Source organism: Anomaloglossus baeobatrachus, chromosome 12 (assembly GCF_048569485.1).
Source record: "Anomaloglossus baeobatrachus isolate aAnoBae1 chromosome 12, aAnoBae1.hap1, whole genome shotgun sequence".
Lineage (NCBI taxonomy): Eukaryota > Metazoa > Chordata > Amphibia > Anura > Aromobatidae > Anomaloglossus > Anomaloglossus baeobatrachus.
Genome location: NC_134364.1, coordinates 11,209,832 through 11,230,167, shown reverse-complemented (window position 1 = coordinate 11,230,167; position 20,336 = coordinate 11,209,832). Strand labels below are relative to the sequence as shown.

Below are 20,336 nucleotides of genomic sequence, written 5' to 3'. Positions count from 1 at the left end.
TTAGTAGAGGTCAAAACCTCAGCAGTTTGACAACTTCTTCCATGAATCGTCACATGAATAAATATCATATGGCCCGGTGGGAAGCTCACCGTGCTGCAATGCAGCCTAGCGGAGCAAACCATCCACCGCCTGCCCCTTCCAGTGCATCCGCGCGCTCGTCATCTTCTAGGACTGTTGAGACAGCTGTCACACCTGTTTTTCCACCCACAACTTCCACCACTGTAACCGCAACAGGCAGTTTGCTTGGTAGGTCGTCAGTTGTTTTGGAAGGGGAAACAAGTGAGTGTGTACAGCTCTCTCAGACATCGATAGCACCAACGTTGGATGAAGGCAACATCATGTCTCCGCCTGCACTTTCCTCACAAACCTGCATTTTTCCAGGGACACCCTACTCAACACCGTCTACACACAGCAGCCAGATCTCTGTCCCTCAGATGTGGTCAAATAAAAGGCCACTTCCTCCGAGCCATGACAAAGCTAAGAGGTTGACTCTATCCCTCTGTAAGCTGTTGGCTACCGAAATGCTGCCTTTCCGCCTAGTGGACACACAGGATTTTAGAGACCTTATGTCTGTCGCTGTGCCCCAGTACCAGATGCCTAGTCGCCACTACTTCTCTAAGAAAGGTGTGCCCGCGCTACACCAGCATGTCGCACACAACATCACCGCTTCCTTGAGAAACTCTGTGTGCATTTCACCACCGATACTTGGACCAGTAAGCATGGACAGGGACGTTACATGTCGCTGACTGGGCACTGGGTAACTATGGTGATAGATGGTGAAGGGTCTGCTGCACAAGTCTTGCCGTCCCCACGACTTGTGTGTCAATCCTCTGTCTGTCCAAGTTCCGCCACTGCTTCTGCATCCTCCACCTCATCTGGGTCCTCCACCTCCGACCCAAGCCTGCCTGGTCAGGCCACCAGCATTCTCACTGCGCAGAAGGAATCACGCACGCCTCATTACTATGCTGGCAGCAGAGCGCAACGGCATCAGGCGGTCTTTAGCTTGACATGTCTTGGGAATAAGAGTCACACAGCTGAGGAGTTTGTGGTCAGCTCTGCGGTCCGAGTTTAATAAATGGTTGTCTCCACTCAACCTGCAGCCTGGTAAGGCCGTATGCGACAATGCTGCAAACCTGGGTGCGGCCCTTCGCCTGGGCAAGGTGACACACGTACCTTGTATGGCTCACGTGTTGAACCTTGTCGTCCAGCAATTTTTAACACACTATCCCGGCCTAGATGGCCTTCTGAACAGGGCACGAAAACTGTCTGCTCACTTCCGGCGTTCAAGCGCCGCAGCAGAGCGACTTGCATCGCTCCAGAAGTCTTTCGGCCTGCCGGTTCATCGCCTGAAATGCGATGTGGCGACACGCTGGAATTCAACTCTCCACATGTTACAGCGACTGTGGCAGCACCGCAGAGCCCTGGTGCAATACGTCATGACGTGTAGCCTGGGCCAACGAGATGCAGAGGTGGGGCAGATCACCCTGATGGAGTGGTCTCAGATCAAGGACCTATGCACCCTTCTGCACAGTTTCGACATGGCGACGAATGTTTAGCGCTGACAATGCCATTATCAGCATGACGATTCCAGTCATTTACATGCTGGAGCACACGCTAAACACTATTCGGAGTCAGGGGGTGGGACAACATGAAGGGGAGGAACTACAGGAGGATTCATATGCGCAAGGGACAACAACATCACCAAGGTCCAGACGTTCATCATCACCAACGCAGCAGGCATGGGACCATGGGGGACAGGGATCGACAAGGGCGCATAGTAGCAGGCGAAATGTTGAGCAAGGTGCAGGAGAACATGAAGAAATGGAGGACGAACTGTCCATGGACATGGAAGACTCAGCGGATGAGGGAGACCTTGGTCAAATTTCAGTTGAAAGAGGTTGGGGGGAGATGTCAGAGGAAGAAAGAACGGTTAGCACCTCTATGCCACAAACACCGCGTGGACTTGGTCCGCATGGCTGCGCAAGACACATGAGTGCCTTTTTGTTGCACTACCTCCAACATGACAGTCGTATTGTCAAAATTAGAAGTGATGATGACTACTGGATTGCCACACTATTAGATCCGCGGTACAAGTTCAAATTTTGTGACATAATTCCAGCCATAGAAAGGGACGCACGTATGCAGGAGTATCAGCAGAAGCTGTTACTCGATCTTAGCTCGGCTTTTCCACCAAACAACCGTGCAGGTGCAGGGAGGGAATCTCCCAGTTGTAACTTGACAAACATGGGACGGTCTCGTCATCTTCAACAGTCTACCCGTACCAGTAGGACCGTATCTGGTGCTGGTAACAGCAATTTTATGGAATCTTTTCATAATTTTTTTAGACCATCTTTTGCAAGGCCACCAGAGACAACAAGTCTGACACATACTCAACGGCTGGAGAGGATGATACAGGAGTATCTCCAAATGAACATCGATGCCATGACTGTGCAACTGGAGCCTTGCTCCTTTTGGGCTTCAAACCTAGAAAAATGGCCAGAGCTCTCAACTTACGCCTTGGAGATTTTGTCGTGTCCAGCTGCCAGCGTTGTCTCTGAACGTGTCTTCAGTGCTGCTGGGTGTGTGCTGACAGATAAGCGCACGCGTCTGTCCAGTGACAATGTGGACAGACTGACGTTCATCAAAATGAACAAGTCATGGATCCAGAAGGAATTTACAACCCCTGTGTCATCCTGGGGAGAGTAAATGCTTGTGGATTTAGAATGTGCTTGATGCAAATCTAGCTGTGAAGTGTACAACTATGGCACAAGTGCTGCCACTGAATGGGTGGGTGTGTGTGGGGCACAATTTTTGGAAAAAAGGGAGACTCCGCTTGGAGTAACCCTTGCTTACATTGTTTTTAAAAGAGGCCAAGATGAACAAGTCATGGTTCAGCAAAGACTTTATCTACCTACCCCGGTGTCATGCTGGGGACGGTTAATTATGGCGTATTTTGGAATGTGCTTGATGCAAATCAAAACATCCTGTTTGCAACTAGGGCCCAAGTGCTGCCACTGATGGGGTGGGTGTCTGTGTGGCCCAATTTTTGGAAAAAAAGGGAGACTCCGCTTGGAGTCACCTTGCGGTGTTTTACATGACTTCAGAAGGGCGTGCCATGCCTATATCTGTGTGTCCTCCTCTTTTTCCTTGTCCAGCTGTTTTTTGTTTTCGCATGAGTATATGTCCTTGTCACTTTCCCATGTGTTTGTGTTGTGTTGTGAGTTGTTTGTCACCTTTTGGACACCTTTTGAGGGTGTTTTCTAGGTGTTTTTCTGTGTTTGTGATTGCCTGCCATTGTTTCCTATTGGCTCGAGTTCGGTTCGTCGAACGTTCGACGAGCCGAACTCGAACGGGACCTCCGTTCGGCGAACCGACCTCGAGCCGAACCGGGACCGGTTCGCTCATCTCTAGTAATGATATAGATAACATGTGGGAGAAGGCATAAATATATATGAACAAACCTCAATGGGTTGTGGGATAACATGTATCACATGAAGCGATCTGTTGTGCTTGTCTAATGTTCAACACTCATAAAGAGCCTGGGATCAAAAAGGATAATAAAAATAAGAAACATACATAAGGTCAAGATCTTATGGATATACATTTATGTGACTATAGAGGGATTCTTTGAACAAACTGTACATCAGTAAACGTTGGGTACATATATCTTGGCACCCTCATACTAATGTTCATGTGAGCAAACACCTGAAATAGGACAAGAATGTATGTCCATTAAACAGGAGGACTATTATGTTAGAAATTGTGAAGAATATACAAAAAAATGAAATATTGCTTACCCTGTGGGTGAAAATGGTAAGTTATAACCTTTTGGTGCAGTCTACGTGACCTAAGTATATGATAAATAAGAGGTCAAGGGACAAAAAGCTGTCTCTAACAACACGTGCTCATTGCCATGTCCATACCTGCATAGGTGGTCCACGTGGTGTGGGTGTCTGGAGGTGCCCGGGAGTGACAGGTAATGTGTCCTGTGCAGCGTTTAAATAGTGCCTGAAAGGCATGCCTAACATGACTGTTTCCTGGTTGTAATACGCAAGGTGGTGAGGCCTGGAGCGCATCACGTGCATGCGCCGCCTGAGACACGAGCGGCGCATGCGCAGAAGGCAGCATCCACGCCTCGATAGGGGAGGTGATAACACAGCGTGTGACGCTGCTTGCGCATATGCCACCTGGCCCCAGGCAGCGCACGTGCAGCAGGCATCACATAACTGCGCATTGTGGAGGGAAAAAGTATTGTGGTGACGGGCGGAACGCATCCCGCGCATGCGCCTTTCGATGGTCCAAGCGGCGCATGCGCAGAAAGCAAACACCCCCCCCGTGCAAGTCGGCATAGTGATGCATAGTGTAGGTAACCAGGTGTGAGGGAGAACAAAATACAGTGAGTTAATAAGATCCTGTGGTGCCGGTGCCAGTTTGTCATCCAGGGCAGGTGTACGACCATGGGTTTGTGAATCTCTTAGGTGCCAGGCAGTGAGATTCAAGGTCAGATGGGTAGAGAAGCCTAGGGAAAAAAAGAGAAAATATTAAAATGTAAGAATTATATCACTAAACTATAATAATTTTTAGATATATACATTTTTTTTAGATATATAAAATTCATTTGGTAATATAGCGACTTTACATTAGTGGTATGAGACAACAGCTTGTCACTGAAGATGTCATAGATCCTGTGGTAATAAGGATAAGAGGTAGCAAATAATAATTATGATAGGGGTTTCAAGGGAAAACCTCGTATTCCCTGTTTAGGCCCCTTGGTTCAAGGGTCTTAAGGGTATGGATCCAGTAAGACTCCCTTTACTTGAGCTTCTGGATCCTATTGCCACCCCGTCTTATAGGAGGTACATGTTCTATAACCTGATGTCTTAGTTGTGCTATGGTGTGATTTTGGGTAATGAAATGATGGGGGATGGGAAGTAACGTTTGCTTGCAGCGGATGGTGGACTTGTGCTTGCTGATACGGTCTTGGATATGCTGGGTAGTGTCCCCAAAATATCCAAGACCGCAAGGGCATTTGACCAAATATATGACAAATGTGGAATCACAGGTGAAGAATTCATGTATGGGGAAAAATTTTCCGGAGAGGGGGTGGGTAAACGAGTCCCCACGGGTGAAATTATTACATTGTAAGCACCGCAAACAGGGAAAATGACCCTTTCTTGGGGTGCCAAGAAACGTCTGGCGTGGGAGACTTTTTCCTGAGCCTACATCTGCTCGTACAAGATTCTTTCAGGTTTTTAGGTGTTTTGTTGCAGAATAGTGGGGGTACAGAGAATTCTTGTATGGAGGGATAAGCTGCTTTCAGTAAGGGCCAATGCTTAAAGATAATAATCTTAAGGGGCGAAAAAGGATGATATGTATAGACGCAACTAATTCTTGGGACCTCCTTTCTCCTTACCCGTGAGTTACGAGATGTACAGTTACCAGCTACATCGATGGGATACCCTCTGGAAATTTCTGGCTCATCTCCTGTGTACTTACTCTACGCTGTACTGGATCCGACACAATCCTGTGTACCCTCATGTGTTCGGAGATCGGTAATGATCTTAGTATGTGACAGGTGACAGCTTGAATAATGTAACAGATTAATTTTGTCCGTGGGCTTAACGTAAAGATCCGTGCTAAGAAGGCCCTCAGGAGATATTTGCACCAATGTGTCCAGAAAATTGATGCTCTGTGTGTCCGAGTGCATCGTAAATGTTAGACCCGGTCTAATGTTGTTTAAATCATGGAAGAACTGGGTTAAGGATTCAAGATTGCCACGCCAAAATATGAAAACATCATCGATGTATCTCTTCCACGTGATGGCATATTGAATCCATAGTGCATGGCAAAATACATGGGTTTCTTCAAAGTGTGCCGTATACGCGTTGGCGTAAGGTGGCGCTAAATTAGATCCCATTGCGGTACCCCTCCTTTGAAGGAAGAATTGGTCCTGAAACAGGAAGAAGTTGTTCTCGAGTAGTAGCTGAAGTAAATCAATACAGAGTTTTGTGATGGGGAGTAGGAACTGTATTTTCTGAGGAGCCAGTCTGCCGCCAATAGACCATCGTGGTGCTCTATACTGGTGTACAGGCTGTTCTAAACCTCTAAACCTTCTAAACCTAAAACAACTCTAGACTAATAGAATACTATGCCAATAATTATATTCTATATAGAAGGATTCAATTAAAACTATAGAGCAAATATGTAAGTGATGTATCAGGTTATACTTTGCTGAAAATCGTTCCAAAGATTCCATTGCTTATAATACTTGTGGGGGGGGGGGGGGATTGTTTAGCGTTGCGTGATATTTTATTTTTCAAACTCATTATGTTGGGCTATTGAATGAATTTGGGAAATGTTTGGAGGGAGGGGATTATTCCATTGGGCTGCAATTCATGATTTAGTGGTAAGGAGAATATGAATAAGAGAATGAAAGGATGGATCTAATAGGTCTAAATCTAATGAAAGGAGGGCCAATTGGGGAGTCAAAACTATATTGGAATTAGTAATTCTATTAGACTAGGAACTTCCTTCCATAAGATTTTTAATATTGGATAGTCCCAAAAAAACCGCCTCCGCAATTCCTCCAGCATAATGAATAGAGTTGAGCGCGGTTCGTGGTTCGTGGTTCTCCAGTTCTAGGCTCGAGTGATTTTTGGGCTGTTCGAGATCGAACTAGAACTCGAGCTTTTTGCTAAAAGCTCGATAGTTCTAGATACGTTCGAGAACGGTTCTAGCAGCAAAAAGCAGGGCTTTTTACAGCTACAGTGAGCAGGAGCCATCGCTGGCAGCCTGCCACAAGCTGGTAACCAAGATAAACATCGGGTATCCAAGCAAAGCGCTTTGGTTAGTAACCCGATGTTTATCTTAGTTACGTGCAGGAAGCCCACACTTTCCCGCTCAGCTCGCTCCACCCCCTCCTGCCCGCGGCATGTACACATACATACACATACACAAACACACACACACACACATCCCCCCCCCCCGCCCGCCCGCTCGCTCGCTCGCTCGCTCGGCTTACCTGCGGTGATGAAGTCCCGCCATCCCGACCTCAGCGCTGTCACTGTCCTCCATGGCCGCCGCTTGTCACATCACCTATCGCTTCCGACCCGAGACTGACACTGGCGGTGACGTCACGGACCTCTCGCGATACTTGATGTGAAGGCGCCGGTCATTGACCTCAGTGACAGGGGCTGTCAGTGTGCTGGAGATCAGCGCAGGTAATGTACCTCACTGACAGCAGCACTTGTCACCCCCCTGCAGTGACCTGGGCTGACCCATTGATGTTAGCTCAGGTCACTGCACTGCTCTCCCAGCCAATGGGGAACATCCTGCTCTTCATTGACTGGGACAGTGTGCATCGTCATGGCAACCCCTTGGATTACACCAGACCTGGATTTGTTTTTCAATCTAATAAATTGGTTAAAGAGGGAATGTTTTGGGGAGTGTTTTTTCAAATAAAAATGTGTTTGGTCGTGTATTTTTTTTTATTACTGACTGGGTTGGTGATGTCGGGTATCTGATAGACGCCTGACCTCACCAACCCCAGGGCTTGATGCCAGGTGACATTACACATCTGGTATTAACCCCAAATATTACCCCGTTTGCCACCGCACCAGGGCGCGGGATGAGCTGGGGCGAAGCACCAGGATTGGCGCATCTAATGGATGCGCCACTTCTGGGGCGGCTGCGGCCTGCTATTTTTAGGCTGGGGAGATTCCAATAACCATGGACCTCCCTAGTCTGAGAATATCAGGCCCCAGCTGTCTGCTTTACCTTGGCTGGTGATCCAATTTTGGGGGACCCCTACGTGTTTTTTTTTTTTAATTATTTATTTAATTTAAAATAACAGCGTGGGGTGCCCTCAGTTTTGGATTACCAGCCAAGGTGAGGTTGCCAGCTGTGGTCTGCAGGCTGCAGCCGTCTGCTTTACCCTAGCTGGCTACAAAACTAGGGGGAACCCTATGTCATTTTTTTTTCATTTTTTTGGCTAAATACAAAGCTAAGCACCCCTTAGTGCCACATGAAAGGTACCAAAGGGTGTTCCACTTTTTCTCCATTTTTTTCTCCACTTTTTCTCCACTTTTTCTCCACTTTTTCTCCATTTTTTTCTCCACTTATTCTCCTCTTATTCTCCACTTTTTCTCCACTTTTTCTCCACTTTTTCTCCTCTTATTCTCCACTTTTTCTCCACTTTTTCTCCTCTTATGCTCCACTTTTTCCTCCACTTTTTCCTCCACTTTTTCCTCCACTTTTTTCTCCACTTTTTCTCCACTTTTTTCTCCACTTTTTTCTCCACTTTTTTCTCCACTTTTTTCTCCACTTTTTTCTCCACTTTTTTCTCCACTTTTTTCTCCACTTTTTTCTCCACTTTTTTCTCCACTTTTTCTCCACTTTTTCTCCACTTTTTCTCCACTTTTTCTCCACTTTTTTCTCCACTTTTTTCTCCACTTTTTCTCCTCTTAATCTCCACTTTTTCTCCACTTTTTCTCCACTTTTTCTCCACTTTTTTCTCCACTTTTTTCTCCTCTTATGCTCCACTTTTTCTCCACTTTTTCTCCACTTTTTCTCCACTTTTTCTCCTCTTATGCTCCACTTTTTCTCCACTTTTTCTCCACTTTTTCTCCTCTTATGCTCCACTTTTTCTCCACTTTTTCTCCACTTTTTTCTCCTCTTATGCTCCACTTTTTCTCCTCTTATGCTCCACTTTTTCTCCACTTTTTCTCCACTTTTTCTCCTCTTATGCTCCACTTTTTCTCCACTTTTTCTCCACTTTTTCTCCTCTTATGCTCCACTTTTTCTCCACTTTTTCTCCACTTTTTTCTCCTCTTATGCTCCACTTTTTCTCCACTTTTTCTCCACTTTTTCTCCACTTTTTCTCCACTTTTTCTCCACTTTTTCTCCACTTTTTTCTCCACTTTTTTCTCCACTTTTTTCTCCACTTTTTTCTCCACCTTTTCTCCTCTTATGTTCCACTTTTTCTCCACTTTTTCTCCACTTTTTCTCCTCTTATGCTCCACTTTTTCTCCACTTTTTCTCCACTTTTTCTCCTCTTATGCTCCACTTTTTCTCCACTTTTTCTCCACTTTTTTCTCCTCTTATGCTCCACTTTTTCTCCTCTTATGCTCCACTTTTTCTCCACTTTTTCTCCACTTTTTCTCCTCTTATGCTCCACTTTTTCTCCACTTTTTCTCCACTTTTTCTCCTCTTATGCTCCACTTTTTCTCCACTTTTTCTCCACTTTTTTCTCCTCTTATGCTCCACTTTTTCTCCACTTTTTCTCCACTTTTTCTCCACTTTTTCTCCACTTTTTCTCCACTTTTTTCTCCACTTTTTTCTCCACTTTTTTCTCCACTTTTTTCTCCACTTTTTTCTCCACTTTTTTCTCCACTTTTTTCTCCACCTTTTCTCCTCTTATGTTCCACTTTTTCTCCACTTTTTCTCCACTTTTTCTCCACTTTTTCTCCACTTTTTTCTCCACTTTTTTCTCCACTTTTTTCTCCACTTTTTTCTCCACTTTTTTCTCCACTTTTTTCTCCACTTTTTTCTCCACTTTTTTCTCCACTTTTTTCTCCACCTTTTCTCCTCTTATGTTCCACTTTTTCTCCACTTTTTCTCCACTTTTTCTCCACTTTTTCTCCACTTTTTCTCCACTTTTTCTCCACTTTTTTCTCCACTTTTTTCTCCACTTTTTTCTCCACTTTTTTCTCCACTTTTTTCTCCACTTTTTTCTCCACTTTTTTCTCCACTTTTTTCTCCACCTTTTCTCCTCTTATGTTCCACTTATTCTCCACTTTTTCTCCACTTTTTCTCTACTTTTTCTATGGTCGGTCTACCCATTAGCTCTGCCATGCATAGTGTAGCTCTACACCTACTGCACATGTTACTTTATGATTGACATCTCTTTCGTACCAGAGCTGTCTAAGTCTACTCTGACCCCATATTTGTCATTACTGTATTGTCCTTGTACTGTATTATGACATTTGTATCATGTGTTTCATTTCTTGCTGTGTTGCAATTTTTTTGCTGCATCCCAATTGTACCTCTACATTGTTCGAGTTTATGTTATTGTTCTCTCACTCTTATGTGATACTGATTATTGTCATTTTTCATGATTACATGCAGATAAGTCCAATCTGACGAAGGCTCAGGCCGAAACGTCATTTGTAACTTGTTTTGGACAAAAACATATATGCTTATGAAAAAAAATTTTTCTTAATACGGACCAATAAAGAGTGATTTTGCATTACTATCCGTTGTGACTTACTGACTTAGTCTGGGAGATATAGAGTGCCGAGGTTACTCACTAATTTTATCTATTATTACCTCTGAGCACCTATATACCAGTGAGCAGAGCTTCCTCTACAGTAGTTCTCCTGATTAGGCATGCCCTTACCTCATGAGCAGGGCATTGCAGCTTTGGTAGCAACCATTACGACATGGACTCTGCTGCTGTGGACCCGGGGAGAGTGAGTGCAGATTCATTGCACCCACACTCCTCACATGAAGGGTCCGCACTCCTAGAAAATGGGGGATACGTTCCCTGAGTGTCTCCCCCCCCATATTCTAGACGGTCCAGAGTCGTCGTGGGACCCCTTTATTTTTTTTCTTACAATAAATTGGTGAAAGAGGAAATGTTTTGGGGACTGTTTTTTCAAATTTCTTTTGTCGATTTTTTGTTTTTGTTAGTACTGACAGTTTATGATGTTGGGTATCTAATAGACGCCATGACATCACAAACTGCTGGGCTTGATCTCAGGTGACTTTACAGCTAGTATCAACCCGATTTATTACCCCGTTTGCCACTGCACCAGGGCACGGGATGAGCTGGGGTGAAGCGCCAGGATTGGCGCATCTAGTGGATGCGCCACGTCTGGGGTGCCTGCGGCCTGCTATTTTTAGGCTGTGAAGGCCCAATAACTATGGACCTTCCCACCCTGAGAATACCAGACCACAGCTGTCCGCTTTACCTTGGCTGGTGATCCAATTTGGGGGGTCCCCTACTTTTATTGTGTAATTATTAATATTTATAAAATAATTATAAAAAAGAGCCTGAGGGGACCTCCACATTGGATCCCCAACCACAGTAAAGCTGCCAGCTGTGGTTTTCAGGCTACAGCCGTCTGCTTTACCCTAGCTGGCTATCAAAAATGGGGGGACCCAACGTAATTTTTTTTTAACTATTTTTTAAATAGAAAAAATTAATGGGCTTCCCTGTATTTTGATTGCCAACCAAGGTAACGGCAGGCAGATGGGGGTGGCAACCCATAGCTGTCTGCTTTATCTGCGCTGAGAATCAAAAATACCGCGGAGCGCTACGTCATTTTTTTAAAGATTTATTTTTACAGCACTGTGATGTCCAGCAATCAAAATACAGGGAAGCCCATTTTATTTTTAGTTATTTAAATAAATAATTAAAAAAAATATATGTTAGCTAGCAATACAAAAAATGCAGTGGGAGCTAAGGGTAATCCAAGCAGCTACTGGCTGCTAACCCCCACTGCTTGGTGTTACCTTCACTGGCAATGGAAAATCCAGGGAAGCATTTTTTTTTTTTTTTGCCAAAAAGCTACAAAAAAAGGACGTGAGCTTCGCCATATTTTTGTATGCTAGCCAGGTATAGCAGGCAGGTGCTGGAAGAGTTGGATACAGCGCCAGAAGATGGCGCTTCTATGAAAATGCCATTTTCTGAGGTGGCTGCAGACTGCAATTCGCAGCAGTGGGGCCCAGAAAGCTCAGGCCAACCGGTGGTGCGGATTCCAATCCCAGCTGCCTAGTTGTACCTGGCTGGACACAAAAATGGGGCAAAGCCTACGTCATTTGTTTTCTAATTATTTCATGAAATTCATGAAATAATAAAAAAAGGGCTTCCCTTTATTTTTGGTTCCCAGCCGGGTACAAATAGGCAACTGGGGGTTGGGGGCAGCCGTACCTGCCTGCTGTACCTGGCTAGCATACAAAAATATGGCGAAGCCACATAATTTTTTCAGGGGGCAAAAAACTTCTGCATACAGTCCTGGATGGAGTATGCTGAGCCTTGTAGTTCTGCAGCTGCTGTCTGTCTGTATGGAGAAGAGCAGACAGCAGCTGCAGAACTACAAGGCTCAGCATACTCCATCCAGGACTGTATGCAGAAGTTTTTTGCCCACCAAAAAAATGACGTGGGCTTCGCCATATTTTTGTATGCTAGCCAGGTACAGCTGGCAGCCACGGGCTGCCTCCAACCCCCAGTTGCCTATTTGTACCCGGCTGGGAACCAAAAATATAGGGAAGCCCGTTTTTTTTAATTCTTTCACTTATTTCATGAAATAATTAAAAAACAAATGACGTGGGCTTCGCCCTATTTTTGTGTCCAGCCGGGTACAACTAGGCAGCTGGGGATTGGAATCCGCAGCACAGGTTAGCCCGAGGTTTGTGGGCGCCTCTGCTGCGGATTTCAGTCCGCAGCCGTCCCAGAAAATGGCGCTCTCATAGAAGCGCCATCATCTGGCGCTGTATCCAACTCTTCCAACAGCCCTGGAGCCGGGTGGCTTGTTGGGTAATCATGAGTTAATACTGGCTTTGTTTTACCAGCCAGTATTAAGCCAGAGATTCTTAATGTCAGGCACGTTTGACCCGGCCATTAAGAATCTCCAATAAAGGGTTAAAAAAAGACACCACACAGAGAAAAAATACTTTAATAGAAATAAATACACAGACACATTAGAGACTCCATCTTTATTACCCCTGTCAGCCCTCCACGATCCTGCTCTTCTGTCTTCTTTCTTTCTAGTGTAGTAGTAGTGACGATTGTAGTGAGGGGCATCACTTGGGGCTGGGGAACCTCCATCCTAACTACAATGCTCACTACAATCGGGAAGCAGCGTGCAGCCTTCACTCCGTGAGTGATCACTGCTGGCTGCTAGCGGTAACGCTGACAGACGCGTTACCATAGCAACGGTGCTCCCGGAGCCGCGGTTAGCGGTGACGTCACCGCTAACTGCGTTGCTATGGCAACGGTGATCTCCGTTAATGACCGGCTGTGTCAGCCGGTCCCTAACGGAACGGGGAGTCGACCGTGTGCTAGAGCATGTCGCCGGTACACGGCGATACACATATGTGCACCGTGTACCGGAGAGATGCACTCGCAGGTCCTACATGACGTGTCATAGTCATGTGACCAGTCTGTAGCCAATGAGATAATAGCCACGTGACTGGTCACATGGCTATTTTGACGTCACGATAGGTCCTGCTTCTCTGCTGGCAGTGCAGGTCACCGGGAGGATTCAGCGATCATCGGATGGAATAGCGGCAGGAGACAGAGTGCAGAAGGGATCGCGAGGACCGGTAAGTGTTATGGCAATGTTTATTAACTGTTTGTGTACATTTATAATGCATTTTTATGTGTTTGTGATTGCCTCCCATTATAGCCTATACGTTCGAGTTCGGTTCGTCGAACGTTCGACGAACCGAACTCGAACGGGACCCCCGTTCGGCGAACCGGCCTCGAGCCGAACCGGGACCGGTTCGCTCATCTCTAATAATGAAGCGTTGGTAGTATTGAATTGATGTAATCTTAATGGGGTATAATCCCAACGAGAGGGTAATTTATAATAGGTTTCCAGAAGAGAAGTGCAAATAGGAGGAGTTGCTTGCAGTGAAAATTGCCAATTATCCTCTGGAAATTGAGAGAAAGATATTCAGCCACAATCTGTCATAGATTTGTTTTACAATATTTGTCGCTTACTAAATTTTATTTTTGTGCTCCAAATCAGTGTTACTAGGATTGCAGAGTAATGGGTCGACTCATGTTTCTATTTAAAGGATTTTTCTAAGGATGACTCTTAAGGACATGAGAATCTTGAATTCAGAGTCAGGAATCTTATGCTTTATTTTGATGTCAAAATAAGAAATACAAAAAACAAAAACAGAAAAAGTTTGTTTTGCCATCTTGTGACCACTGTTTTATTTTCCCATAAATGGAGCTGCGTGTGGGAGGTTTTGATTTTTTTTTTTAGATCCCAATTTTATTTATCGAAACCATTTTTTGATAGAATCTAAATTGTAGTCAAAAAGGTGCAGCCATTTATCCCTAATCATGGCACACCGCAATAATGTGATTTGTGAGCACTGTATCGCTACCTTCAGTTTTGGCATAAGGTTATAAAAGTGGTTTGGCTTTTATTCCAGCCACAATAAATAAACCTTACCTAGAGGTCTCCCCTGTTGGTGCATGTTGAGGGGTTGCAGCGGCAGTCTTTTAAGCAGACCTGCTCAGGTTTTCGTCAGTTGCATTGCTTGTTCTTCCATATCCCTCCACATTTGCAGTAGAATATGGAGAAAAGAGCACACAAGCTTGGCATTATTACCAATTGCCAAAATACAGCCCCCGCAATTTATTAAAATTCAAAAATATACTGATGGGGACCTTAGATTGTGAGCCCCAGTGGGGACAGTATTGCTGATGTATGTAAAGCGCTGTGGAATTAATAGCGCTATATAAATTTATTTAAGATTATTTATTATTATTATTATTATTATTATTATTATTATTATTATTATTATACGATCTGACAGCATGGAAAAGCCTTCCCCACCCCTAAAACAAAAAAAATCATTGTGAAGCATAACGATTGTGGATGTAGTTTTGTCTCCATACTTTGACATTGCCAGTCATCAGACCTCACACGTCCAGTGTATTCTATGCAAAGCCATACCTTGGACCCCTGAGTTAGGTGGCAATGGAGAGAACCCCTAAATAATCCAGCACACATGCCCATTCTATCCTAATCTGAAAGCACATTCAATAGCATTCGATCAGGGGTCCCCCCACTAAACACTTTTTTTGGGCCGTTTCACATTTCGGCTAGAGGTGCAGTTTTTGAGTCATCCACCACTACCAAAGGCTCATCTGGTGACAACAGTGGCTGATGCATACCACGCTGCTTGTATAATTTATAGAATTTGGAGCGTCCAATTCTTTGGATTAAATTTTGATTTCGTTTGGCTATTTTTCGTTTCCCTTTTGTCTCTAAGAAACCTTGAAGTATTGGTGGGTCTGGTGAGGATGTAGAGATATCTGGGAGATGACGTTTAGTTCCTGTAATGGTTGAATTTCAGCTTCTTTCAGGTGAAGATTGCTGGTGAGTGATTTTAATTTTGGTCTTATTTATGCGCTCTTCTTTATAAAGGAGTGCAAAGGCATAATTTTATGCAGTTTTGATACACAATTTAAGTGCTCTATATTTATTTGGGATCAGATGCAGAATGGTAGTAGCTTTGCATAGTTTTGGAATAAGATTCATTTTTGTAGTTTTATGCCAGAGTTTGAGGGTTGTTGTTGTGCTGAGAGGATTTGTAATGCTATTAGATTTTAATCTCTTGTATTAAAGATATGAAAGTGCGGCGCTTCTGGAAATAAATTCTTCGGTGCTCGGATAGGGTCCAACCCCAAATAATAAGAAAATTAATCTGGCACAAAATTAACGTAAAAAATTTGCAAATTTATTTGGCAAGCAAAATGTGTGAAATAACGTTTCGGTCATTAGACCTTCAAAATTCACACTAGAATATAAACAAATAGAAACAATATTACAAAAATGTCAAATTACATGGACCTATATCAGAAAATACATGCTCAAGTGTGAATAAACACAGTCACAATTGTTGCCAATCAAGCACAAACATAAAAACAACAAGACAAAAGAGCAAATAAATGCATTTTTTAGAAAGTTACATATATGTGCAAGACCATCTGAAATACAGATAACTTGCAATGTATAACAGACAACGGGAGACAGTCATCCCTCAAAATGGAGAAAAGGAAAAATACACTCTGTAGTGTCATAATCTGTAATAACAGCAACATCTGTAGTCAGAAGGAAAAAGGGGAAAGTATAAAGTTCAGAATCTATGAACTCTAGTACAGACGGTAACAAAACATAATTCCTTAAAGAAAACAAGAGGTAGAGCACAAAGCATCACTGGTATACAATGAAAAATGAAACCTATGAACTCACCAATGCTTGTAATCTGGATTGAATGTGCTGTATGGAAACTGCCTCTATGGGTCTCAGATGTGTGCGCATTGCTCATGGCGGCTGACTGCTAAATAAACCGCTCAATCATCGGTGGGTGTAAATTAATCCAATTAACCCCGTAGTGTTATCTGGCAGGGAGTCCCGGAGGTATGATGTAACCATGCTGTGAGTGGTGCTGTTATAGATTTATGAATCTTAGGGACCGTATACCAGTGTGGTTTGCTAGGAAATAATGGCAACAATTTCTGCTCTATTTTTTGACAAAAAGCCTGAAGTCACTTGTCTATTAAAAAATCCACGTAATTTTTCTTTAAATTTTGAGGTGGGATCACTTTTTAATACCTGATGTCTGTATTACCCAGCTGTGTCTGTGCTTCAGTCAAATAATGTGTCTAGCAACACCGTAGCACCCCCTTTATCCGCTTTTCTGATGGAGAGATTTTCTAGTTGTTGGATTCTTTTCAAAGCTTTTAGCTCATTTTTAGATACATTATCTGGTAAGGTTGGATATTTTAAAGAACGCATTTCTCTCATTACAATCTCTTGAAAGAGGTCTATATTATTACCCTGTGTTGTGGGGGAAAGATTTTATACCGCCTGTAAAACCAGCTGTTTTTTGTTGTGCATCACTATTTTTTTTTTTATTACTGAATACAGCGCTGTCTGCAGCACATTGCCTGTAATCTGCCTGTGCAGTATATTCCTGCCGCACACTTGGCTCCGTTCTGCCCATATTTTCGGGAGAATAGATCGGGGGCTTTTGTGTCTAGAATAAAGGTTGTCATATATGTACCGTACATTATCTCTCTATAGTGCACCTCCCCTTTTCCCTGCGGGATTGTGGGTGCATACTCAACAATGCCGCTGAAGCCATGGGCCTAAGGTGCAGTGTGATTAGGTTGATGTTTGTTACTGTCAGTCTTTTGTATTGGTGACTGTAATCATTTTATATGAATACAGGACATTATTTTGTATTACTGTAATAAGTTTGTATACATACAGTAAATATTTTTGGGTTGGGGAATGAATTGTCTTCACTTCAATTATTTCCTATGGGAAAATTCGCTTTGATAGGAGTAACTTGGTTTAAGAGCTCCCGGAACTAATTATGCTCCTAATGCACTGTATATACAGACAGAAATAAAGAAAACCCTGAGGAACTCACCGGACTGTCTCTGCCGCCTCTGCTGTTAAATCAGGATTGAAGGGAAAAAGATCACATTCACCTCTGTGCATTAAACTCCACCCCTGCACAGTAATCTCCGCCCATGCAGTGCTTGCCCCTGTGCAGTGAACTCTTCCCCCGCACAGTAATTTTCGTTTACAAGCTGCTTGCCTTTTTGCAATAAAAGCTACCCCCGCGCAGCATATTCCACACTTACCGTTCCGTGGCTAAGGGCTTATTCTTGATGACGGACCCCCTCAGCTCCAGGAATGCCATTAGCTGCTCCATCTGGGCGGGGGGGGGGGGGGAAGCTGGAGTGACGCCAGCTCTTGGAATGAGATGATGCTGTAGCTTATTGGCACTTTTTTTATTGCTCCGGGCTTCTTCTACTAAAGCTTTGCGCTCTGACTCGTTCGCATTCTTCTGGCACTTTCTCTGCAGGTGTCGGGGAATTTATCTGTGCATCAAAATTTGCAAGAATTAGAAAGTAAATCCAATATGCACATAAATAAATTCTCAAAAGTATTCGGCTAAAATGTTACTTTATTGAGCAAAATTTGACATACAAAAATACAAACATAGACAGTTTAAAACACAAATACAATCCTGCTGTTTACCAGAAGGTAGCAGGTTATTCAATCATAAACATGAACATGACCGTATATACCAACAGTGTGGCATTAAGATTGTATTTATTGAGATTATAGGGTCATGTTCATAAATTTGCACTTGCAACCGAACATTTATAACTAGCTTAGGACTAGATGTGGTCCAATATGGTCACATACAAGATAACAATTTATTAAAGCACATATAGATCTTATATGGTGTATACTAGAAATACACATAAAGTGCTGAACTTGTGACCACAGTTTGCCGGTGTAGAACATGCAATGCTAATCTTGCTACCTTTCAGGTGTGAATAAAAGCATTTAGCATAGTGCATAAAGACATCAATTGCATATACCAACCTACAAGCATAGAAAGTGTCCAATGAAGGGTTAATGCAACTTACACTGAGTAATCCAGCCACGTCTGGTCACCTCAACATGTTTCAACAATGATATCTTCATCAGGAGGTGTGGTTAGAATGTTTAACCCGTAGGTATATAAAGAACTTGTTGACCAATCATAATCGAGTGGAAAACACGTGTCTATCAAAACAGCTGTGACCGATCAAAACATTAAGATAAGTTTGGGAGTGAGGGTGACGTCAGTATACCTGGCTACTACCTCTTTGCTAGCCAATTAATAGCACTGATAAATGTTGTGCTCCACCAGCGCTAGCAAATGGAGCGCACACGTGACACACGGGGCTGTACACTGCGGTCATGTGAGCGGATGTAGCGGCGCATGCACATTGTGCCGTGCTCCGACAACAAAGGTTTTCAGGCCCAGGACCGTCGGAGAGACGTGTCTCCCGTTGCTATGCAACAGGCCAGCGCATCTACCCCTGCTGCGCCGGAGCCCTGCACCTCCCGGAGGACAAACACAAGGCGATGCGCTCACAGCGAGTGTATAAAAAGGCAAATAGCTATTGAAATAAGGCATAGATTTAATAAATATGCAAAGATACAGATTGTTGTCCATTCTTTAGAGAAATAGCTTAAAATAGATATTATAAAAATACAAATACATAGTCATACATCAAATTTAGAGGACTGAATACTTGTTATAATTCTGCCGCTCCCTGTGTCTACATAGTTATTATACTCGACCTTTGCTTTCTGAGTATCAGACACTTTCATTTCTGTTTTCCTCCGTCAGCCATGGCGTCTGCTGATCTGAGTGACGAGCTGCTCTGCTCCATCTGTTTATCTATTTTTAAGGATCCTGTAACGCTGAGATGTGGACACAACTTCTGCCGGGTCTGTATTGATCGTGCGCTGGATACACAGGACGGGTCTGGAGTTTATTCCTGTCCTGAATGCAGAGAAGAGTTTCAGGAGCGGCCGGCGCTGATGAGGAACTTGTTCTTTCTGAGTAACCAGGAAACGTTCTGCGATATGAAGATACAAGAGATCACCGGGATCTGCTGCACTTACTGTGTGGACTCTCCTGTACCTGCTGTTAGATCCTGTCTACACTGTGAGGCTTCTCTGTGTGAGAAACATCTGAGGGCTCACAGCAAATCACCAGAACACGTCTTATCTGATCCCAGCACTTCTCTGGAGAAAAGCAAATGTTCTGTCCATAAGAAGATCCTGGTGTATTACTGCACTGAGGACGAGGCTTGTATCTGTATTTATTGTTCAGCAGGGGAACATCAGGGACATCGGGTGCAGATGCTGGATGAAGCCTATGAAAGGAAGAAAGATGAACTGTAACCTGTGTGTAACCAGCACAGAAGAGGAGCAGAATCATCCAGAAACAGCAGAGAGATTCCAGTGTAATCAGGTGATGAGCAGGAGGGGATTTACCTCAGGACGTCATTACTGGGATGTGGACAGCAGTAGATCAGGGGTCTGGATGGTGGGGATGTGTTATCCCAGTATAGTCAGGAGGGGAGATCGGTCACTGATTGGAGATAATAACAAGTCCTAGAGTTTGTTGAGATATAATAATCAGTATTTTGTGATACATGATGGTAAAGTGATCCAGTTACCTAGTTCACAGACTAAAAACTCCTTAATTTAAAAATTATCAATTTTTATTAACAAAAGCATTTAAAAACACTTCCACATTATATAGAAAATATTCATTGGTGCCATACAAAGATTCCAACATATATCCCCCTTATTATTCTAGTCCTATGTGTTACCCCAATTAAGGAGCAAGAACAAATGTCAGTAAGGCGCAATATAAAAATATATCCCTAAACAGTCCAATAGTCAAGGGTCCTACAGTCAAGATCCCTAAAGGCAGCACTTTTACCCTAAATTAGTCAGTTCTGCACTGAGATATAATTCCATATATACTGCCACTTCCTATATTAGTGAGGAGGCTGTCAACCTTCTACCCCTAATTGACCCGACGCGTTTCCCCTTCAAATAGAAGGTTCTTCAGGGGTCATCAAAAAGTAGTATAGAAAAATACAATTAATTTATACATTATACTCCAATCATACAGTGAATACAGACATAGTTTTTGTAATCTCCCCAAACAGAGTACATCAAACAAATGATCTTCAGATTGTACAAATGACTATTATA

At 43.6% G+C, this 20,336-nt stretch overlaps 1 long non-coding RNA gene across 3 annotated transcripts; it reads right to left on the bottom strand.

The window, feature by feature from the left end:
- Positions 1-2,717: 2,717 nt before the first annotated feature.
- Positions 2,718-19,647, bottom strand: LOC142257856 (uncharacterized). 3 transcript variants are annotated; one of them, XR_012727667.1, is made up of 4 exons: positions 19,605-19,647; positions 18,903-19,483; positions 17,402-17,641; positions 15,598-15,847 (listed from the first exon to the last, which is right to left on the bottom strand). It is a non-coding gene; the product is annotated as an uncharacterized LOC142257856 (long non-coding RNA). The 3 variants fall into 3 exon arrangements; XR_012727666.1 differs by lacking the exons at positions 15,598-15,847; positions 19,605-19,647 and adding an exon at positions 2,718-4,519 and having other exon boundaries at positions 18,903-19,566; XR_012727665.1 differs by lacking the exon at positions 19,605-19,647 and having other exon boundaries at positions 18,903-19,566.
- Positions 19,648-20,336: the final 689 nt, after the last annotated feature.